At 39.0% G+C, this 25,331-nt stretch overlaps 1 protein-coding gene across 1 annotated transcript in view; it reads left to right on the plus strand.

Moving 5' to 3' along the window:
• Nucleotides 1-25,331, plus strand: part of SLC35A5 (solute carrier family 35 member A5) — an 86,434-nt gene that overhangs the window by 56,406 nt on the left and 4,697 nt on the right. The window contains exon 11 of the transcript XR_005554751.1: nucleotides 24,884-24,994. The gene's annotated coding sequence lies outside the window, so the exon portion shown is untranslated. The remainder of the gene's footprint in view (nucleotides 1-24,883; nucleotides 24,995-25,331) is intronic.

Here is a 25,331-nt window from a genome sequence, read left to right on the forward strand (position 1 = left end):
TTTGCAGCTCAGATCTGGTAGCTACTATAGGACATTGTCATCTTATCCAGGGGAAGATAGAAAAGATCTGGACTGGGTTGAATGGAATGGAATGGATTTAACGGAACAGTATACATCATGCTACAATATAATATACTTGAAATTATTAATCTATAGTTTCAACAAGTAGATGCATCTCTGAATGAAAAGTTCTGTAAAAAATGATATAATCTTATTCTATTTGTGTCGATTAATATTTTAAATCCCTTAAAAATTCATTGACATGTGATTTTTAAACAATAAGTAAGGTATCTTTTTTAAAGCATATGAGCTCTATAAAGGAGGCATTCTGTGAAAAAATATCAGCTGCTATCTTCTCAGAGTTCTATGTTCCACTTAGTTTATAGACATAGTTTCTTCACCTGCATTTCCAATAACACGAGTATATTCAGAATAACACACAGGTGCACTATAAGCTGATTCTACCCACTGCGGAGGCACAACCATGTAGCAGAACCAGCAGAGAGCTCAGAGAGCACCAAGGATCCCACAAAAACCCATTTGTTGGGCAAACCTGCAAAGACTATTCCCATACAAATATGCCTTGGCATGTTCCAGCCATGTCACTTATGGATGTGCAAGGCGTACGTTGTTTTTGATCATACTGATGTTGAACTTCTTAAGCAAATAGAATCCATAGATAGTTGCTAACTATAAAAAAGTGGGCTTCAGCAAGTCAAGGTAAAGTCAGGTGGCCAATAGCAGATGAAGCCAGAGAGGCTATTATGGTCCACTTCAGACTAATGCTAGTTCCTACCTCTCCCATCCAGTCTGTAGTCTGCCTTGACTAATGCTATTTTGGTGCTGTCTTCCAGCATTGTAGAAAATGTAATGAAAACTGCCAGGGTTTGAAATTGTGTAGTACAGGTAATAGCAACTGCCTCATTTAGTGATTGTTCACAGTTACAATAGTGTTGAAAAAGTAACTTTATGACCAATTCTCATACAACCTTTTCACAGGTATGTAAAACAATGGAAAGCTGAAGTAACATCATAAGCACAGTTGCAGTTTCATTTAGCGGCCGCTTTACTTAATGACCAAATTGCTGGTCCCAATTGAGTCTGCTAAATGAGGCCATTAAAATTAGACCAACTTTGCCTGTTTTGTCAAATCTGAAGCCATTCATAAACATATTTACTTATATTTAATTTTTTCTGTTTCCATCCCCTCCTTTTTCAATGACAGTGTCTTATTTCTTCTATGTGGTTAGAAGCAAACTTTACTGGAATGCTGAGATTATTTATAGATTTTCACGATCTACTTTTCAAATGCCTGGAGAAGAAAGTGTCAGGTGTACATAGTATTTAAGCTAGTGTGCAAGAAAAATTACCCCAGTCTCTAAGGTGCCTCTTCATTTTCAGTTTCTAGTTATGGGGAAGAAATGAATTGCACCCTAAACAACAATGTTCTCCTAATTATCTTTAAAAAAAAATAGCTCTTACAGCGTTTGTATTTTTAAGTTTCTTTCTGTGGGAGTGTTGGATGGCTGTTGTTATTCAGCTACTTTATTTTTTGGTCTCAGGGTCCAAGTTATGCTTTTCTTTTCTGTCTATCCACAATAATGTTCTTTAGTTAAAAACTATCATTTAGTGTGGAATCTGTAACCTGTATTCCTTCTTTACTTGTGCGGAAGAGGTATCTCAAAGCGTTAAAAACTTTGTGTTTAGTTTCTGCAAATCTTAGTAATTTGGGAACTTTAGATAGAATTAAAAGAATTATCATAGCCCTAAGTATATTGCAATCTTATTTTTGTAATAATCTTTACTCAGGCACAAATGTTACCTTGGGTTTTGGAAAGAACAGAAACCACCTTAGATTCAATTATTATTGCAACTTCTTGTAAAATACTTCATATATCATCAGCAGAAATCTTCTTTACCCTTGAAATGGAAGACTGCTTATACTGCTTACACAAATATTCCAGTTTTCTTCCCAATCATGAGTTTTCCTTTCATGTATCTCACCCTTCCAAGAAGCTGATTTGATGCACAGCACAATTCGAGTATTCACAGAAATTCCTTTGTGTTAATTGTATGTATTTATGACTGCAGCCTTAGAATTACACATACAGTATATATATATGTGTGTTTTGAATAGAAAACATAAAACAAATGTATATAAAAAAGCAGAAAGCAAAAATTAATAAAAAAGCTATAACTTTAAGTACAATAAAAAAAGAAAAACTTTAGTATACTCTGACAAGTAGTATGCCAGCACAAAAAGCATCATGCTAAATGACTTCACTGTTGGGAGGACATTATATGAACAGGATGCCATGTTAAAAATACTCTTCCTTTACATATTATCTACTGATCTACCAAAGAGTGTAAGCTGTAAGAAGCACCACCAAATATGATTACCCAGATTGACCAGGTTTCATTTAAACCCAATAACCTATTCCCTTTATTCTCAAAATATGAATTATTAACTAAGCCAGTGCAACTAAAGTATTAAAAACACTTCTACATGCTTCTCTGCCAGTTTTAATCCATATCTGGACTGCCACAAACCTGCAACGTTAGCACTATTTAAGGGTGGAGTGAATTTATTCCTGGCTCAGCTGCAGGATTTTTCTTTTTTTGGAAACCACAGTAAAAAACTATTTTTCTACAGAGTGGAGTAAGACAATTTTATTTTTCCAGGACTTACAGTAGTGAGCAGTGATTCCATGCTTCTTGTTTTCAAAACTATGAGGTTGGTAGAACAAAAGAGCATCTTCAGGCTGCTCTTATGCTACAGTTCTTTCTTTCATCCCAACAAGAGTTGGGTTCCATCAAAGTTTATAGCAAAATTTTGCAAGAACTTTATAAAATCTTAATGGGCTTCCAGTTATTGGGCAGTCAGTGCTATCCTTTCAAATGCATACATGCAACTAGTTTGTATTTTTCATAATTAATAAATTGTAATTAAATATCCTCCAAGTGGCCTCAACAACTCTCAGAATGAGTGACCAGATGACTGCAAGAATATAAATCCTTCCATTCAATCAGAACTGAAGAAGCTTCTTGGATGAGAAGCGAAATATTTTCAAGGAAAAACAAAGTCCAGTTGCCTTTTGAAAAAGCACCTTTGGGACAACCATGGCCTGGATGACTGAGAATCTCCATAGACATGGCATTTAAATGTGATGGAAAAACACAAGCAATATCAAATGGAAAATTATGACACCTGAATTCCACATAAAATTGTATGATAGGCAGGGTTATAAAATGGGAAATGTTTTCTTTAGAAGAATCCTTGATGGTAAAATGATTACCCTCACAAGCTTCCTTTTGTCTGAAGGACTCAGGTAACAATATGAGAGAGTTATCATAAATGAATTCAGAACTACAATTCCCAAGTTCAGTTTCCTCCAATCTGGTCCCTTGTAGATGCTGTGCTATTCAGAAATTCTGGAAACTGAGGTAGACTACAACACATTTTGAGGGTACCACAAAGAGGAAGACTGCATTAGCTGATCTTTAATATGATCAACTAGGAAGGCCATGAATGGCCATAATTTGTAACATAGTATGAAATATTGGCACACTTCCCTTGCTAGCTTGCTTAGAAACTTTCTTAGGTTAGTTGTATACATTACAGGCAAATGTTGAAGATGGGGTAGTTTTATATAAGGAAGAAGGGAATAAAGATGACTGGCCATAACTCTAACTTGCATATGTAGATCTTCCTTGTGCAAGAGACATTACCTACCACTTTTCAATTCTTTATCTTTCTTTGATATATTTGTTTGTCCTGGGTTTTAGAATAATCATCTAAACATGTGGTTTTTAACAAGAGTAAGCAACAGTGGCTGGTAACACACATCACACTGTCAAAAGTGGAAAACCAAGCTACACTTATGACAAGGTGCAAATCTGTGTCTTTTCAAAATTAAATAATAAATGAACAATCTACTTGAGACATTTAAAGCTTTGAGGGCCATTTCAAGTCTTCAAAGTCCCTGGGTAAGAAAAACAGGCACAAACATTTATTTTAGAATGTCAGCATTTAAACGTTCTCTGCCTTAAGAGGCATTTGAACTAAAATTAATGCAACGTTCTTTATTGCAGTCATATTTCATATCAACCAAGCAGAATCAAAACAGCATTTCAAACCTGAAACAAGAGCTACTTTTTCTGCTGTTTATTTTTTCCAGGAAGTATTTGCTTTCAATATTAGGCTAAAATTATGCTTACCCACCCATCCCAAATTCTGGAACCACCTAAGAAAATAATGAAGATTTCTAATAGCCAACAACTGAGAATGCCAAGCCTCAGAGCAAAATTACATCAGTGAGTTCAGAAGATCCTACTAAAGAATAACAAGCCAGCAAAATTACAAATTACCCACGTGGAAGATAAGCATAGTTACATTATTTATTTACTGCATTTCTTTATGTGTTTTATAGCAAAAAAAACCTTGAGTTGCTAAGAAATATGGAAACTGTGACACTCCTTGCTGTTGACCTAGAAGGGAAAGGATAAAATGGAAGGAGAATAAACCCAAGTTTAAACAGTAGCTGTATTTATTATTTCGACCAAGACACTCTTCCTAATTAGTACTCTTTCTCACATCCTGCATGACCTGACATGAAAATGCTCTACCATTTTTGACAATGATGTGAATGCACAACATCATCTTCAACCCATCTTAGCCCACAAGTCTGGCCACCACCCATTAGGGGTTCTGCATCAAAATTATTTTTTTTTCTAATTTCTGCTAGCAAAAGTGGTCTTTCTGTGGTACTTTATCTGTTATGAGTTGTTATGGTATGATAACAATAATGAGAGTTTGCCAGTAGTTTTCATTAATGATGCCATCAAAGTCAAAAATCTATGTGGTAGAGATCACAGAGCAATGCCAGATATGGTGTCATATGATGATTTAACCTATCAGATATGTAAGTCTGTTAAGGAAGACTGCTTGCTAGCCTCAAAGTTAATGGATCTCCAGCTCCATTTGTAAAACATAGAAGATAAGAAGGTAAACATTGTTGATGTATTTTGTTCAATTGAAAAAAGGCTTAAGGAATTAGGTATATAGCAGAATAATTCATTCTTTTCTATTAGGAGGCCTGGGATGATCTAAATGCTGATGAGTTTTTGAACCATATTGAAGGCATGTATGTTACAGAGCAATTTGGATATGCTTAGGGTGTTATTTACAGTTAATTGTAACCGTGGTTTTAAAAAAAGCATTTATTTTTCTGCTCCAACTGGACAGGCAGGTTCAGTGCACTGAGAATAGTCACATTATCCAGGGATATATTGGTGATAAACAATTATGACTAGTTGAAAAATCCAATAATGGGTCAGGTCTTCTATATTTCAGATTTACAGTTTAACTGTGCCAACTCATATAGTTTGGAGTATTCCAACCCATCATCTCTTGTAGTATCTTGATAAAAAAAAAGAGAGATTTCATGAGAATAAAGGAAGGGGATGAACTGAAAGGAGCAAATGGGAACAGTTTTAACGTAGAAGAAAAAGCCGACCTGCTTTTCATATCACTAAGCCGAGTTTTGATTTATGTGTCATTTCATTTTTGCTCTTATGTAATTATTCCATTCTTACTCAGGAGAGTTTCATTTCAACAGTGACTGGGGAAAGTGGATCTAGTTTACAGAAGTCTGTTCTCAAACCTGAAAACACTTTGGCAGCTTCATAATCCCAAATGCACGGCCTTTGTAGAGTATAATACATTCCAGTAGCATGAAATATATTGCAGAGAACATGGTCTGCTAACCTAATAGTAATCAAAGTTATATTACTGCATGCAAAGAGCTAATTAATATTTGAGTGATAGAACAATTAAGTCATAAAGTAATTTACTTCTTCATCCTCAGCCCTATTAGATAGATCACACTGGGAAAAACAATTCCATAGGAAGATTAAAACTACTTCTTTAAGATTGGCTATAATAATATCTTACAAGTCTGTGCTTTTCCCTTCTTCTTCCTCTTCCTTTTCCTCCTCTTTTTCTCCCATGAATTAGAGATGTATGCCTAAGTAGTTTCTGGTTTTTTCTTATTTTGGATTTTAAAAATATTTTGGCCTCTTTTTTTTTTTTTGCCTAGGTAACAGTTCCTACATATTTTTTATTGTCTCAGAATTGCTGGTCCAATGGCATCCAGATTGCAGTAGACTTTTTAAAATTATTTTGCCCTGTTTGGTGCAATATTATTAAATGTCTTCCAATATCTAATGGGTTGCTACAAAGAAGAGGGAATCAATCTATTCTCCAAAGCACCTGAAGACAAGACAAGAAGCAATGGATGGAAACTAATCAAAGACAGAAGCAACCTAGAGAAATTTCCTGACAGATGGAACAATTAATCAGTGGAACAACTTCCCTCTAGAAGTTGTAGGTCTCCAGCACTGGAACTTTTAAAGAAAAGATTGGACAACCATTTGTCTGAAATGTCATAGGGTTTCCTGCCTGAGCAGGGAGTTGGATTAGAAAACCTCCAAGGTCCCTTACAACACTGTTATCCTGTTATAAATACAGTTTTGATTCATGTACTCTTTAAAAACATTATTTTAATCAAATGGTGACATCAGATTAATAAAAATGTCTTTTCATCTATGGCAGCATTATGTTCCAGGTAGCTATGGAATGTTAAGGAAAAGGGGAATTTTAATCAGCTATCCATTCTATTTCACTTTTGTGTATCTATATATGCCAAACTGCCTTGTTCACTTGGGCTCTTTTGTACAATTTAGCTTTGCAGTCACAGCTACTATGGTTACAAGGCTGACTTCACTGGCTAGGAATTATACAACTCTGTAGTCTCTTGACATTTACAGGCATTTAAGGCAATTGCTCTGGAAAAGTACTACACTGAGGGTTTGGAGGAATGAATGAAAAGGCAGAAAAACTCTTCCTGTAAGTCTATTCTAGCAAAAGTTATTATTGTGTGAAGTCAGCTCCACGAATTGTGATAGAACTGTAAACATCTTCCTTAACATATTTGAAGTAATCAAGGCAGTTAACTAAAAGATTGGAATATTCTCACAAAATGGCTACAGTATAAATGTAGATTGCCTTGTATAAGTTTAAAGCTTTTAGCTGAAGGATACATTAATTAAAAACAATATAGGTTAAAGCAAAAAGTTGCTATCATGTTTACTTTATGTGTCTTATATTTACTTACACAAAACCAGAAAAGTTAGATATAGAGGTAAACAGTTATGAATGAGTCAATAATAATCACAGTAGTTTTCAATAATATCATCTGCTTTTGTTTTATACAGAGTATTCAAAAATTAGGAATCAATAGTTTCCTAGTGCTGTTTATTGCTTCACTGATTTTTCATTATTGTGTGTTCATGATTTCTAATCTTCTGAATACAACTTTTATTCAAAGGAAAGTTATGCTTCTTCTTAAATAAATATTCATACAATTGCATTGCCCTCCCCAAACATATATTATAAGGATGCCAATATATTTCTGATTGTCAGAAAAGACCTTGGTTATGAATTATGAATTATAATATAGCTAATAATGCATATAGAGACAACCAGAGTATTTGTGCTTTGGTTAACATGACTAGCAGATGCAACCAATTTGTCAAAAATATCATCAGGGGAAATGCTTCAATATATTCCTATGATTTGGGTCTAAAATAAAATTCTTACAAGCTGAACAAAAAGGAAAAAAATCTACAGAGTGCCTATTGAATTTTTATTATAAAAGATTCAAACTGCAATTGGCAGAATCCCTTCTACTTTAATTACCTCATACCACAGAAATCTGACTAAATCCATCAGTGAGCTTAACTTTCTTCCTGGGGGGAATAATATATCATAATTACAACAGACACCAGTTTTAGAATTTATACCCTACCATGTATCTTATCATGGCAAAAAGAAAAAAAGGTCATCTCTAAATGAGCTGACCCAGGCATACTTAAATGGAATAACAAAAATGTGTTAAAATTGCAGAAGCAGCTGAGATAACTCAAAAGAATAACATTTAGATAAAATTGCCTTCTCTGTAAAACATGCATATGCTTCTAGCCCAAGAATGACCAAGAAAAGTTATTTGCTGTTGCCTTCTTCCCATTTTTTTCAATTCCCACTTATCTTGCATCCAAAACAATTCAGATCCAGTTCTGCTTAGCATCTCAGCTCAGACGATACTATTTGCAGAAACAACGAAGAAAACAGATCAAAATATTTTACAAGCGAAGACACTGTGTACTATGCACAAGATGGTGTTTTCTTAGGTACTCATAATGAACTAAACCAAATCCAGTTCCATTCACTTGTTTGTTTATTTGTTTATTAGATTTATATCCCACTTTCATTCAGGCAATGTACATAATTCTCTATCTGGAATGCAGAGCTTAAAATCCAATATTTTCTGGTTTTTTAAAGTGTATTTTGTTTTTGTCTTGGAATGTCTTCACAACAGTAGTTGTTGTGTTTTCCATTCATTGGCAATTGACGAAGACACATGGTGAAAACAACAAGCTCTTTATTACTTTTCTCCTACACCAAGCAAGCAGCAAAAGGCACGCAGGCCTTTTATAGGGCTTTGAACCCAGACAATGTTAACCAATAGAAGCTGGCTGTTTTCGCATCTTGCGCATGCACACAAGGCTGGTGACAGCCAGTCTGGTCCCAGGCAGCTTTTGGTCTGCCCGGGACCATTTGCAACATTTCTGAGCCTGATGAATGCTTCAGCAGGCTCAGGACACAGCACCCCTCCCCCCTAGATAAAACAATATACCTTATGATGTAACAGCACAAGTACAACTGTTCAAGGGACTGGGGTTTAATGAACATCACAATAGTCTGCACACAGGCAGAACACTTTTACATTAATACTTCTTATAAAAGAAATACAACAAATAATAATTTGAAGGTAACACTCTTCCACTGAGTGCTTACTCTACATCTTGTTAAAGGACCAGTAAGGTTCTCTTAGAATTGACAGAAACCTCACATAGTCCTCAAGATGTTTAGGCAGGCCCTTAGCCCACTGTGACCTTCTGATGGCCGGTGAGTGTGCCTGGCCTGCCAGCTCGCCTACCAGGCTAGGCAGACCAGGACTTTGATTCCCCAAATACCCAGGTGACCCACCCAGCTGCTGACTGGCTGGACCCTCTGAGTCCAAGCCAGTGTACCTTGGAGGGGTGGCAGTCCCCGAGTCCACAATGGACTACTCTTGGGAACTCTGTCCCTCAAGCCCAAGGCCAGAAGTTGGAGTGGCCTGAGTGGCAGAAGTGCCCCAGTACTCTGAAGCTTCCATGCATGTGCTGGAGGTGCCAGAGTCAGGAGCTGCCTCCATGGCACACCCCCTTGCTACAGACTTCCTTTTTGGAGCAATTACTGAATTGTGAGAGTGCCCCTGATGGAATTCCCTGTCTGGGGCTGTGTTTGGATTGTTTGGATGCTCCCGGTGCACCTCCCTGTCTGGAGCACTATCTGACATGTTTGGATAATGTGAATACTCCCGATGTAACTCCCTGTCTGGAGCAATAACGGATGTGCGGGGTGACCCCCCCTTTCTGGGAATTCCTGTTTGGTGCACTTGCGGAAACTTGAGATGACCCCCAAACAGTCTCATCAGCTTGTGAGGACCTGTTAGGCCTAGGGACCTGTGACCCAGAACCCATATTATGGTCCTCCTCCCCCCCCCCAGAGCAGAGCCAGGAGCGGAAACGTGGTTGTCCAGCCTCCAACGCAGTTGGTCTATGTGTCTGCGAAGAACACAGCCATCATCCAAGGCTACTTTGTATGACAGCGGCCCAGAGACCTTGCACACTACTGCTGTGACCCAAAGATGTCCAGGCCCATAGTTCCTTGCCCAGACCAGATCGTCCACCTGAGGTCTCCTAGGTGCCCGCGGTTGTGACACCTGTGAAGTCACCTGGTCTGGGTGCAACCTGTCCAGTTTGGTGATGAGGCGGTGATCCCAGCAGAGTTCTGCAGGGCTCCTCCTGTGGCTGTGCAAGGTGTGGTGCAGTGTGCAAGAAGGAAATCTGCTAACCTGTGATGCCAGTTACTGTAAGTCAGTTTCTTGAGAGCATCTTTGGTAGTGTGCACCATTCTCTCTGCTTGGCCGTTAGATGATGGATGGAAGGGAGCAGAAGTCGCATGCCAGATCAAGTTGGCCTGAAGAAAAGCCTGGTACTCAAAAGAGGTAAATTGAGGGCCATTATCGGAAACCAGGACATCTGGAAGCCCATGTGAAGCAAAAATTCCTCTCAACACCTGGATGTTCCTGGCAGTAGTAGTGGAGGAAACAGGAATAACCTCTAGCCACTTGGAATGGCTGTCAACGACGATCAGGAAGAATTGCCCCTGAAAGGGCCCAGCATAATCTATATGCACCCATGACCAGGGGGTTTGAGTTTCCTCCCACCTATGTACTGGGGCCTGAGACATTTCAGGCCATTACTGTTGGCACGCTTGGCACCCATGCATCTGAGCCTCGATGGGTTTATCAAGCCCAGGCCACCAAAGATGGCTGCGTGCAAGCACTTTCATCCTTACTATACCTGGATGTCCCTCATGCAGAGAGAGCAAGATTCTAGACCTCAATGAAGCTGGGATCACTACCCTACTACCCCATAACAGGCACCCCTTGAAAATGGACAGTTCATGCTTTCTTCGCCAGAAGCTTTGAAACTCAGTATCTGGGCACGTGCCAGGCCATCCTGACAACACCCAGGTCAGCACGAGTGTGAGCGTGTGATCAGTGGCAGTTTCTGCAGCCACATCCCTAGCATTTAGGAGAGATTCAGGCAATTCCTGAATGGAAAGAATATTAATAGCAGGAGCAGGATCTGCCTCTATCTGTTTAAGAGGTAATCTGCTGAGGCCATCTGCATGGCCCATCTCTTTTCCCGGTTTGTGAATTAGAGTGTAGTCATATGCTGACAGGAAAATGGACCATCTCAGTATACGTGGAGAAATAATATGTGGTGTCTGTTTGTTAGTGGTAAACAAACCCAGCAGAAGCTTATGGTCTGTGTAGACCGTGAAGTGGCGGCCATATAAGAAATCATGGAATTTCTTTATGCCAGCCACTATGGCCAAGGCTTCTCTGTCAATCTGAGCGTAATTCCACTTTGCAGATGACAGAGTCCTTGAGTAGTAGGCCACAGGAACTTGTGTCCAATCAGCCTTCAGATGGCTAAGTACTGCTCCCACCCCATAAGGAGATGCATACAGGCAGTTGCTCATTGAAATGCGCTAACACAGCATTTGAAGAGAGCAAGGCCTTAACCTCATTGAAACTCCTTTCATGGACTTTAGTCCACTGACATGGAGCCTGCTTGTCTAAGAGCCTGTGTAATGGCTCTGCCACTGCAGCCTTATTTGGAAGGAATGCGTGATAGAAATTTAAGAGCCCAAGACGGCTTGCAGCTCACTTTTGGACTTGGACCTTGGGGCCTGCTGAATCACTTGCAGATTGGATTCAGCAGGGTGAATGCCTTGGGCATCAATCCTGAACCCTAAGAAGTCAGAGGAAGTGACTCCTATCTTGCATTTACCCTGCTTCAATTTAAGGCCTGCTTTGTGGAAACGAAGCAAGGCAGCCCTTAACCTTTCTGCTAAATTTTGAGATGACTCCCCAGCAATGAAGACGTCATCGAAGTAGGGACAGATCCCAGGAATACCATGAAGTGTGTGCTCCATGATACTTTGGAATATTCCAGGGGCTACATTTACCCCAAATTGCAGTCTTTTGATCTTAAAGCCCCCCCCCGTGTGTTACAATCGTCTGGGCCTCTGCAGATGCCTCATCAACAGGTAGCTGTTGATAGGCCTATGCCAGATCAAGTTTCGCAAAAATGCACCCCCCTTTGAGGGAGGCCAGAATGTGGCTTACAACAGGCACTGGATATGCGTGCTGTTGCAACGCTTTATTCAGTGTGCACTTATAGTCTGCACATATGTGGACTTCCCCATTAGCCTTTAGAGGCGTTACTATGGGGGTTTCCCATGGACTAGAGTCCACAGGTTCTAAGATGCCCTGCTGGAGCAATTTGTCCAGCTCTGCACCTATCTTGCTTTTGAGAGCAAAAGGCACCTGTCTAGGCTTGACCCTGATGGGCGTGATAGTTGGGTCTTAACGTAATGCAATGGGAGGCCTCTTGTAGGATCCTCGCTCTGAACTAAACACATCAGCAAACTCCTTGCAGACTTCTGCAAGACCCAACGTTTGCAAGTTGTGCAGCCCAGTCACTTGGATTCCCAGGGCCTCAACCAATCCAATAAGACTCGTGCATTCACCCCCACCAACCACCACATCTAGGAAACCCTCAAAATCCTTATGCTGCACTTTGAGCGTGGCCTCCCCCTTTACACTGACTTTGGAATTTTGAAAATCAGTGAGAATTAGATTCGATGGCCTGAGTTTAACTTGAAGGCCACTACTGCTGCAAATCCTTTTGAAGGTGTCAAGTGAAATGATTGATAGAGCGGACCCTGTGTTCAGCTCCATCAATAAGGGAACCCCTTGCAACTTCACATTAATGTGAAGTTTTTCTTAAGGGGCTTGTGTGTCCCTGTCCTCAGAATACTCTTGCGCAATGCACAGAAACCCAGCCTTTGTTGGCTGGGGACCCTGGTACCTTTCTGAAGCAATTCTTCCTGAGGTTGGACCTTCTGGTAACCCAAACAGATGGAGGCAATGTGGCCTTGCCTGCCACATGCCTGGCAAATGGTGGAGCGAAATCTGCAGTCAGCTCGCTTGTGGCGTCCTCCGCACCCGAAACACTGAATAGATGCTGGGGCCTTGTCCGGACGCCCCTTCGGCCTTCTTTCAGCAGACTGGTGAAGTCTGCCACCTCCTCTTCAGAATCCGCTTCTGATTCTTCTCAAGCGTCCTCTTGATGGACGGTAGTAGCGATTGGAGGGTTCCTGGCAAGCCACAAAGCCTTCACAGCACCGCCTGCTGCTTCCTTAGATGCCACCTCTCTTAACACGTCTTGGAACAAGATCTCTTCTTTCGCAAAGTTCTTCTGTTGTAGGTCTCTACTTCTTAAGCCACACACGAAGCGATCGCGCAGCCTTTCTTCCAGATCCTTGAACTCACAAGGCCTGGCCGCTTGTCTTAAAGCAGCAATAAAGTCTGCAGCAGATTCACCCGGTCTCTGGTCTCTCTGCTCGAATGTGTGCCTCCAAGCGTTGACAGATAATTTAGGCTGAAAATGTTCCTTCAGCATCTTCTTCAAAGCGTATGTTATTGACTCTAGAAGTGCAGAGGCCACCAGATTTTCCGTGATTTCAAAAGCTTCCTGTCCACAGGCACATAGAAGAGTTGCTGCCTTCAGGCCATCTTCTCTGATTTGATTTACTCTAAAGTAGTTCTCCACCCTCGCTACATATGAATTCTATCTTTCTGGGTGGGAGACATCAAAATCAGTCAAGCGGTCAAACTTCGACATCGTAAGCTTTACAACCTTCGCTAATTGCCTCCTCTGCAAGCTAATAGTTGGGAAAGGGTCTCTTTGCCGAGCTCACCTCCAGCGACACTGTACTGGCAGGCTGAGTCGTGAATGCAGGGCGCCGTCTTCCCAATTGTCAGGACTTCTGGGTGAGTCCTGTTCTTTTTCTTGCTTGCAGAGATCCCACCTTCATCGCCAGTGTTGTGTTTTCCATTCGTTGGCAATTGACAAAGACACATGGTGAAAACAACAAGCTCTTTATTACTCTTCTCCTACAACCAAGCAAACAGCAAAAGGCACGCAGGCTTTTTATAGGGCTCTGAACCCAGACAATGTTAACCAATAGAAGCTGGCTGTTTTCGCGCCTTGCGCATGCACACAAGTCTGGCAACAGCCAGTCTGGTCCCGGGCAGCTTTTGGTCTGCCCGGGACCATTTGCAACATTTCTGAGCCTGCTGAATGCTTCAGCAGGCTCAGGACACAACAGTAGTCATTCAAATGTTTCTGTAAATTGTAAGTTGTCTGCTTCTTTTCCTGCCTTATCCATTGACAAACAGCTAAATTTACCTTATTTATTTCCTGATTCTGTCATTCAGTCTCAATCCAACCCCTTTACATCCACAGTATGATTCTTAGGAATCTCAAAGACCAGAACACATTGTCAGCAACTAACCCAAAAATAAACAGAATTAATACCAGAGAAACAATCAATCAGAAAACAATACTCAATCAAGGAACTACCAAGGACAACACAACATCCCACCAACACTGGCAGAGAAAACTACTGTACAGTATATAAATAGGAAGCAAACTCCATATTCATAGCACTGCTGATGTTATATAATTGGATAATTAAATGTCTACAAGCAAACAACCAAACTCACAGAGCACCCAAAAAAATCCAAAGAAAAAAAGAACAACATCAATATAAAGCAAGGAATAATGCTAATTGGAAAAGCATTGTTTTATTATCTTTCTTCATCTCCTCCTCTTCTCTAAAGACAAAGTAATCCAACACATCATACTTATTGGTCCATCTTTGTGAGAGTGGAAACAGAGCAAGGTGTTCTACTAGCTGCCAAATTATTCTAGAAGGTTTATATACAATAATTTCTCCCTATATAACAATCCCCAGATACCATGCTGTTTGGCAATGCATACTTGAGAAGGGAAGCTATATTTCCCTATTGTATTATTGCTTGGGAAGTATTATGTACAGACTCATTGTTTGCTTTAAAAATGGCTTGTTCTGTTCTGTTTAGCATTCATGTAGAGTCTAAGAGTCGGTCCAATTTTGGATTCCATGAAGAACAAAAAACATGAAGCATCTGGAATAACTTGAGATGTGAAGGAAATGCTCAGTCATTTCATTTGGTAAAAAATTTTCTTAAACAGTGAAATCATAAGTTGGTATATTTCTCCAAAGTTTTTTCTATTGGCATTGCAAAATACTGTAGCTGTTCTGCAGATTGTTCTTTTCAGAAAACTATACACTTCCTATACACTTATCGAATTTGTGGATGCAGCAAATTACGGGGATGTAGAATTAGTTAGCAAAGATGGATTCTCCTTCAGATGACATAACAATAGCTCACCTATTACATGCAAGAACTAAAATCTAGACTAGAGATACTGAACTGTATCTCCCAACAGCCCCAGCCTGAACCACATTGAGGTACAGGGATGGCAATATCTGCCAGCCACTGATTCCTATTCCAGCAACATGACAGTTTCTCCTGAATCTCCCAACTTGCATTAATATAAGGAGTGCCTCTGAGTAGGAAAAGTGTTCTTTCTTCCTATTTAGTTAGTTAGTCAGTCAGTTATGCCATGCCTAAAATCCAGGAAGACTCTTATTTCCATGTTGTGGACCTAAGTAATGCATTTCTGAAAAAAGTTCATTGACCTAATCAATTTTCAGCTGCCTTTGCATTAGAGAACCTTTGTTACTGTATAGTAACTGTTTCAGTTAAAGACTTCTGTAATTTCTGTCCATCTGTTTTTGCTTATAGCCACTCCGTGGTCATACTCTCATATGCATGTTTTACCCACAGAAAGGGAGATGATCTGGATTTTGGCATGAACATTTGAAATAGAATGAGAATACAGATGGTTTGGCTGTCATGCATGCATGTTTTAACCACAGAAATGAAGTCAACGGCATAAATCAGATTAAAATATGAAAACACAGATGGCTTTATATAATGTTTTTTTTTTAATTGTAAGAATGGAGATGGTCTATCATAAAAATACTTGAAGAATGCAGATATGGGCAAAACACATTTTTTTCCAAAATGCCTGCCAAAATGTTATTGCTGTATTTCAGAAGTAGTAAAATCAATAACCTTGAACCAAAAATTCACTTCTCTTTCTCCATGAATTTTGAGAAGTCTGATTTATTTCTTTTCCTGCTTAAAGAGGGAAAATAGATAAAATACTTAAAAGGAATACCCAGTAGAATTTTCAGTTCTGAATCCAATTTTTCTGACATATTGTCCAGTTATACAAATGTATGTCCACAAATTCCTCTTCTTTTTAGCTTAAAAAAGCCACATGTATTTTCTACATTTATTTCTTCATTCATCACTTTCTTTAGAAAGAACCACTATAATTTTAAAAATAAATGTTTTGGAGTGTTGGAGTGGGTTTGGAGTAGCAAAAAAGTTAACAAGCAGCTATGACAGACCATCTCCAAATTCTGGCTTTCCTTTTCATAACCATCTAAACCAGTGGTTCTCAACCTTTCTAATGCCATGACCCCATAATACAGTTCTCCATGTTGTGGTGACCCCCAAGTGGGTGTGGCCACCAATAAGAGGGAGTAGGACAGCTAGGGAAAAGGGAAAAAAATGGCGGACAGCGTGGTTTGGCAACCCCCGTGAAATGGTCATTCGACCCCAAATGGGGTCCCGACCCACAGGTTTATTTATTTATTTATGAGACTTATATACCGCTTTTAAGTGCAAGCACTCTCTAAGCGGTGTACACCAGTAAGCAATGTATATATATATATTTACATTGCCCCCAACAATCTGGGTCGAGAACCACTGATCTAAACCATATTTTTATTAACATTTCTGAGTTTTAGATTCAATGGGGAATAAAGCCATTTTTCAATTGAAAAAAATTATAGTAATAAAATATATAGAGAGAACAGATTAGCCTTTCAATATGAAAAGCCCTCCTATCATGTCCACATGTACTGCAGAAATACCTGTAAATTGAGTTCTTTGCATAACCAGCTGTATTAGACAGTATACTGTATGTAGCAAAACCAGCTGACGCATTAGAGAGCAAAGGTAATGCAAAGAACGAAACAGAAGGTTATTCTGTTATGTAAATTACTGCCATGCAGTATAATAATAACTTCAACTCCCAGCTGGCTCAGGAATTCTGGGAGTTGATGTCCACGAGTCATAAAAGAGCTGAGGTTGCCTACTCCTGGACTATACTCTTTAATTCAGATTTTTTTTCTAGTATAGATTTGGACAATTCTAGAATCATTTCACAATCTCTGTTAAAAATGTTGCCCTTCCTTCTAAGAGATGTGGGAAGTTTATTGTTCTCAGTAAATTTGGGAGTACCTAAAAAAAGGAATGGCTAATGAATAACTATTTTGGATATACAATACTGTAAGGTTTAATAACTATATCATCAAATAGAAGTTCAAGATGTAATCTTTCAGGTCTGTTATAGAAGTTCTCTGTTTCAAAACCCTTTTTGCCTTGGAAATTCTAACAAAGTAGATTAATTCGCTTTCCTCCGACAGCATATTTAATTTGGTGACCAAGCACAAATCACAACCCTCTATTGCTGCTAGCTAGCAAGTTAACAATCTATTTGCAAGAACAATGATTCAGCTCCCATCAAAGCTGCCTACATTAGGTCATGTTATAATAACCTTGGATATGTTTGGGGAGAATATAGCTAGTGGGAATGTGTGTGGGGGGAGGGGGAATTCTGATACTGCTACTATTCTAAAGCATTTTAAGTGGCTTCCCATAGCTGAACCCAAGTTCCAAGCCCCAATATCCTTTCATTAAATTATATTAATGCAGATGAAGTTATATTGGCTATGTAACAACTGTATTAGTCAAGGCCTGAAAAGCCACAAAGTGGGTGGTATGAGGCTCCCTTGAAAGAATCAGTGTAATATTCCATCATATCCAACACTATTTCTAGCACCCTAACCCTAGCTTATATACTTGCATACAGACCAGTAAATTTTCCAAAAGTATCACCAACTGCCTTAAGAATAAAAGAGTGAATGTCTGCCAACCCTTCTGATTAATAACATTAATTACCTGCTTCACCATGACTTATACACAAGCTCATTTTAACTGAAATAATTATTTAAAGAAAAATAAATTGTTCTTCGAACATTCAGATTTATTTTCCTGAAAAAATGTGATTAGGCATCAAATATATATTATCTCAGCATGTACTCAGATACTATTAAAATAAATTGTTCTCTTTCAAGGAAGACTAAGGCTTATTCATTCACAAATGTTGATGGAGGATGGGGAGCTATCCCCCCAAAATTGGGCAAGAATTAGCCTGTTATAAGTTCAAACACTAATATATAATTTAAAAATGATTTATTTTACAAACTTGGCAAACTAACGCCCAGGAGAATATAAAATAAATGGATCAACACAGATTCCATTTTCAGATATTTCTTTAGAAGAAGCAGTTGTGTTTCTAATCTGGTGATGAGAACAATAAACTGTTCAGGGAATAGCCTTATTATATGGTTTGCACATTCTGTATAAACAGAGATTGGGAACTTGTGGCTCCACAGAGGCATTTTTATCACCTCAGGCCATTATCCATGCTCTTTTGGATTAATGAAATTGGACATCCAACGACATCTGGAGGAGGAGATTTCTGCCTTTGGTTGAGCTATCAGAACTGCAGGAAAAAGTCGAAATATGTATAGCTGGCTGAAGTTGCCAAAAATGTTTAGTCCTTTTTTTTTCTGTTATTTGTGCTAGATTCAATAGTAATAGGGAGTTGTTTATAGACAAGAATTGTAGGCTTTGCTTAATCCTGGATATAGATGATATGTAAACATCTTTCTCTAAACATGCAAAAGAGTCTGCTGTTTGCAATGATTTTGTTTGTTGGATAGGAGACTTGTTTCAGAGTGAAATATTCGCTATTGTTATACTACATTTTATTGTGAAGTGCTTCTAACCACTCAAGAGCAAATAATAATATTTACCAAAGGGCATAGGTTGGTGTGAAATGTTTCAAGAACACCAATCACTTAAAGAAATAAAAAAAGACTTTGGAAGAATTTCTGAAGGCCAATTAAGAATATGCAATGAACTAGTACACTATGAAAGCCTACTGAATACCAAAGAGATCACAGTGACCTACAAGAAAGACCAAATAAAGAATAGAAAGAGATATGGCAAGGCAAAGCATTACATGGCCACTATATGAAAAAAACCTGACAAGCAAAGCAGATAACAAGAAAACATGGTAATGACTAAAAGGAGGAAAACTGAAGAAAGAGATGTGGTGGAGAGAGAGGGGGGGGAGGGAGGGAGGGAGAGGGAGAGGGAGGAAGAAGAGAGAAGATTGGAGTGAGTGTGATCTGTGTGGAGGTCTGAGGGAAGAGAGAGAGAATTTGAAGCATGAGCCTAATACAGAATTGTGAAGTTGCATTGTATTTTGGAACTCAGACTTTTCCAGAGTTTACTTTTCTTTTAGCTTTACTAGTTTATTTCTGTGCTTGGTTGCACCCATGTTGGCAGTCATTGTATGAATGAGCATTCTCACAGCAGTGGTTTGTTATAGACTGATAAATGATCAGTCCCTTCCGACTGAATAATTCCTGATTCTGTACTTCATGTGAGTAGATCTCTCAATATGAATGTTATTCTGTGGCAATACATCTTAAATACTAAGAAGGGCAGTTAACTGCAATTAATCTCCTTGTAATGTATTCACTGAGAGCTAAAAGGCTCCAGTAAGACATTGCTAATGGGCAGAAATTACTCATCCTTTCTTCTCCCACTAGATAAGGGAAAGAGTGACTCCTTTTTTTGTAGCAAAATGTCACCCTGTTAGAGATGATGACTCAGAAAAGGAGAGAGAAAGCTGACTTTGTTGAAATGGCAGTAAGGCTTTTTCTACAGTCTGATAAGAATCTGTTGAAATATTAATTGTGAGAACATTCCCCACATGGTCAATTCACCTTGTTTAATACACGTTATAAAAACACCATGTATACCAAAGGGCCGGTGCTGCCATTATGAGGAAGGAAGGAAGGTGGCGGGGCAGGTGTGGCACCATGCCATGGCCCCTGCATGTTCGGCCATTGCTATCGAACCTTGTCCTCTGGCTCCACTTCACATGCGGGATGAGCCTCCCGCCTGTCACCCCACCTGGGTCGACCCCAGTGAGTGAGAAGGACAGGAAGCTCCAGTCCCCAAGAGACAGTCAGGATTTGCCTCCCCACTCTGCCCCACCCGAGCCCAGCCCTAGAGTTGCCCCCACGCCCTGTACCCATGCACGTCGGGACCCCACAGCCAGGCCACCCTGCCCCGCCACCTACCTCACCTCACCTTGTGGTGGCACCAGCTTGCTGGATGAGCCATGTGGCTGGCTGCCCCATCACAGCCATGGGCAAGCAAAGGCAGATGGTGGGACGGAGTGCGTCCAGTGGGCCGGATTGCATGCCTCCCTCTCATGGCTCTGCCTCTGCCTGCTGCTTGGAGGGCCATCCTAGCACTTACAGCACTCAGACTCACCTGTGCTGCCACCTCCTGTGCTTGTGTTGAGGGGGATGCCTGGCCATGGCCCTTGTGTTTATGTCTGTTGTACCAGTACATGAAAAAATAAGACACCACCTGAAAATAAGCCCTAATGACTCTTTTGTGGCAAAAATTAATATAAGACCCAGTCTTATTTTGGGGGAACCACAGGGTATGTTACCCCATATGACTAGTTCATGGCCCAATGCTGAAGGAAAAAGATCTTTAGGATCTTTGTAAATGCTAACAGGAGTGTCAATATTTGGATCTCAGAGGAGAGGCTATTCTGCAGAGCAAGAGAGAAGGCACTTTTCATGAGTCCTACCAATGGCATTGTTTAATAGAAAGTCTCTCAAATATCCTGGCCCAATCCATGAATGACTTTGTATTTGACAACCCAGCACTTTGAACTGCATCCAGAAGCCTACCAATAACTAGTGTAACTCATGTAAGAATGGAATTACATGGACATACCCCAATGTTTTCCCCTAACTAGTCATATTACTGCATTTTGGATCATATATAACTTTTGAGTTGTCTTCAAGGGCAACCTTATCCACAGCACAACATAATAATTCAAACAAGAATTCACCAAGGCATGGTAACCTTAAATAGGGCCCCCAATACAAAAATGGGCATAATTGGTAGACAAGATAAATTTGTGCAAAAATCTTCTTAGACATGGCTGCCATATGTTCCTCAACCAGGAGCCATGATTCCAGGAGCCCCCCCCCCCATTGTACATCAGTTCTGATCAGAGCAGCAAAGCTTTCTCCACAATTAAGATGGAAAATATCCAGGATCTTGCAGCCCCTAAATTCCAGCCGCTCCATCTTACTTGTTCCTCCCCATTCAAGCCTCCCAAAACTTCCAGATATAATCCTGAATTTTAGTGATCTTAAAAACAAACAAACAAAAAACAAACAAATTTAGACTTCCCTCCCTTAAGATTTTGGTTTGAATGGAAAAATTATCAGAGTTATGCAGTGAAAAGTCCTGGACAAAGAAATATATGTTAGGAGAAAGTCTATCAAATGCAGCTTTTATTAAATTAACATTAAGCACAGATTTCTAAATGAGTCTTCAAGTTACTATTGTTCTGTTTCATCTAGACAGCATTTTTTATTTTTTATTTTGTTTGTTTTTTTCTGGCATTTTTGCAAGGAGGGTATGTTATTCTTTTACGTGCAGTTTATCTTAATTGCTTTCACTGATCCTACACATTTTCACAATTCTGTACAAAATCAAATTTTTCAAAAATTTCATGAAATAGTTGGAGAAAAAACACACACATTTGCTTCAACTTTAAAAAGCCTGGCATGCTTCTGATACAGCTGCATTAAATACTTTGCCTGCTGGCTTCAACCTTCTCTGGCATCTCCTGGACTCTTCATCTGAATTTTACTTCTTCATACTGTAAGTCCAAAAGGCAGAAAAGCAAGCTGTGTTAGTTTCTGCAGCTGTGCACTTAAAAATATGAAATGGCAATCCTCAGGCAAGGAAAGGGGAGTACCACCATTTGCTCATGTTCAGATTTATACAGCTGTAAATTCCACTGGGGTAAAATGTACATGTTCAGAATAATTCATGATGACATCTTTTTACATCTCGTGTGTGACTATGTCTATACCTCTGTGTTCAAACAATTTCATAAAAACTTTTAATCTTTGCAAGGATTAAATTTAGTGTTCTGTTTTTCAACAGGGCAATAGTCTTACCGAGATTTCACAAGGTTCTGGATAGGCTGCCTAAATAAGCACATTTGAGCTAAGGAAGAATTTGGCGTCAGTGAATTACTTACAGCTTTCTAAAGATTTCTTTTCATGCTTTGCCAGAGCCCTGAGTACAACAAATAAGCACTGCTACCTTTAAAAACAATTTGACAAATATGCAATAGATTCAATTTGATGTGCAAAGCCTTAAGGAACAAGCAAGACATAATGGCAACTATGTATAAGCCAAAAAACAGAAGGAAGGCAAAACTGGTAATTTCTAAAGTGCTCTAGTAGGTTTAGCCTACAGTAGATTTTATTAGTTGGAAGGCTATGGCTAATGAAATACTGCATGCAAATTAATCAGAGGCATCTTTTTGTAAAGAAGATCTGTTTTGAAAAGTATCTTTTGGGTTGTAGAGTTGTAGAAAAAGATGCAGTGGAGATACCTAATCCTTTAGGTCAGGCTTGTCAAACTGCCGGCCTGTGGGCCGGATTCATCATGCCAAAACCACGCCCACCCCATTGCTGGCTAGGGGGGAAAAGTCCTGATACGTCGCGCCATGTCATGTGATGTCACGAGTTTGACATGCCTGCTTTAGGTAATAGGGTTGTGTTTATTGTCCTTAAATGTGAATTTACTCTAATTCTACAGCTTCAAATATATAATTTCCCCTTTAAAATTCACAAAAAATTGCAATGCAGTTCTCCAATTTAAAAGGAAACAAAGTACACAAAGTACAGGTAGTCCTTGACTTACCACCACAATTGAGCGCAACATTTTTGTTGCTAAGCGAGACAGTGAGTTTTGCCCCATTTTACAACTTTTCTTGCCAGAGTTGTTAAATGAATCACTGCAGTAGTTAAGATAGTACCATGGTTGTTCTGTGAATCTGGTTTCCCCATTGACTTTGCTCGTCAGAAGGCCACAAAAAAAGGATCACACGACCCAGGGACACTGCAACCTTCATAAATATGAATCAGTTGCCAGTTTTGACCATGAGACCATGGGGGTGCTGCAGTGATGCTGAAAAACAGTCAAAAGTCACTTTTTTCAGTGCTGTTGTAACTTTGAATGGTGATTAACTGAGCTGTTGCAGGTCGAGGACTATCTGTACTGAAATTTGTAGAACACTGATGATAGCCCAAGTTGCATTTGGCTTCATGTTCCATTCGGCTATGGGAGCCTTTCCATGTGCTAAGCCTGAAAGATGACTTCTTTTTTTTTCAAAATAGTTACATGTAGATGATAGGAGGTCTAATAAAGGATGATACTGTGGAAAGAGCCTGAATGGGCAGGAAGCATAAAGCATATAGAGGCAGACAAAGTACAGAAACTGCTCATTGCTTCATGGGCATGAAATTTACCTAGAAATCTGATGGTATACAGGTAGTCCTTCACTTACAACAGTTCATTTAGTGACCATTCAAAGTTACAATGGCACTGAAAAAAGTGACATATGACCACTTTTCACACTTACAACCACAGCAGCATCCCCATTCGGACACGTGACAAGTGGTTCATATTTATGACGATTGCAGTGTCCTGGTGCCATGTGATCATCTTTTACAACCTTTTGACAAGCAATGTCAATGAGGAAGCCAGATTCACTTAACAACCATGTTACTAATTTAACAACTGCAGGGATTTACTTAACAAATGTAGCAAGAGAAGTCATAAAATGGGACAAAACTCACTTAACAAATTTCTCACTTAGCAACATAAATTCTGGGCTCAGTTGTGGTCATAAGTCAAGGTTTACCTGTATACATTGGTTTACTATTCAGAAATGGGGTGCATGCTTGTAATATCCTTTGCTTCACAAAAATTCTTCAAACTAACTGATAATAATTTTAAATTAAATTGCAAAAAACATGTTTTAACAAGGCAATGAATGGATCACAGTGTAAATGACTTGGACACCTTTGGTTGTCACTTATGGTATCTCTTACTATTGGCCACTCTGTTGGATTATCAAGATGGTGCCTCTCTTCCTAAACATAAATACAGAGAGTCCTGGTTTTTCATGGTAGCTATGCTGCTATGTAACAATGGCATTCCCCCTTATTTTGTCATATATATATATATATATATAGTATGTTTGGGTATCTATAGCCCATGTTTCTTCAACAGATATTTGTCTGATTTTAGGAAAATCACTCATCATTTATTGCATTTCCTCTAAAAACAAGAAAAAATGTCAATTTGCGGTCACACATTTTCCTACAAAGCATAATGCTGAGTAATTTTGCAACTGCAAGATAATAATTTTTTTAAAAAAATCAACTCAATTTGAAACACTTTCGTTTCCATGAGAAACATATAGTCATTCACTGATTATAGCATTAATGTGAATTATCACTGCTGTAATATTCCTATATCACATAGGAGAGGTTCATGGATTTGCTAATACCATCAAAGAAATGTTACAGTGTACTAATAACCAATATCACCATGACTAAAACAAAGCTACTTTCTAAGTTCAGCTTTCATAGCCAAATGTATCTAGGATATCATGAAGGAAAACGGTGGTGAGGGGGACAAATATCATAATTCTTTCTCAAAAGTTCTCTAGGAAATAGAAAAAGCTGAAGGATCATTTTTCCCAGTCTTACTACATGAAAAATTTCCCACAATTTAATTAGCTTCGAGCTTATATGCCATCTAGTGGCTCCTAATAATTTGAAGCTTCTAATAGTGATTTTCTCCCACTCAATTTGACATACACATTATTTGTGTAATTCATATTATTTGTGGAAAGAAAAAATAATCTCCTTTTCAGTCAAATATGATATACAGTGATGTAGAAGCTCAGATTTGAATTTAACCACAGCAACAATATTTTGGCAAATAATGTGTTTCCATTATTGTTGACATAATATGCTGGCATTTCAAATTGCTGTTTTTCTCTTAAACTCCATTGAATTTTGTTTGCTGTTCTTTTTATGCCCCACATATTCTGCCATTCTCCTTCCCAGAATTCAAATCTGTATCTGTCCAGAAGGACTTCAGAAGAAAGCAAGCCAGTGGCTAGAAGTCATTTGCAGAACCATTTTGAACAGTGTGTGAAAGGAGGGAGAAAAGTAATGGTGGGTGAATCTATATGCTTTGCTTCCTTTTGGTTTTTAATTTTTACTCCTATAAATTTTTCCTTCTATAAATTTAGATCATAGATAATTGCACATTTAATATGAATTGTATGTGCAATTTTCCTTAACTGCTTAACTGATTGCATTTTGTATACTACTTTTATAGTTATGTATCTGTTTGTGAAAATGTTTTTCTAATATATTTTCCTTTTAAATTGGTAAACTGCTTTGCAAAATTTGTTTAAATTCTAAATCCAAACAAACCTCCTCCCCGTCCCTGAGAGCTCTCTGTACTGTATAAACTTTCTGTACATTCAAAATCATATTCTGTCAAAAC

The sequence above is a fragment of the Crotalus tigris genome, unplaced genomic scaffold, assembly GCF_016545835.1.
Source record: "Crotalus tigris isolate CLP2741 ecotype Arizona unplaced genomic scaffold, ASM1654583v1 scf7180000024359.8030256, whole genome shotgun sequence".
In the NCBI taxonomy this organism is placed as follows: domain Eukaryota; kingdom Metazoa; phylum Chordata; class Lepidosauria; order Squamata; family Viperidae; genus Crotalus; species Crotalus tigris.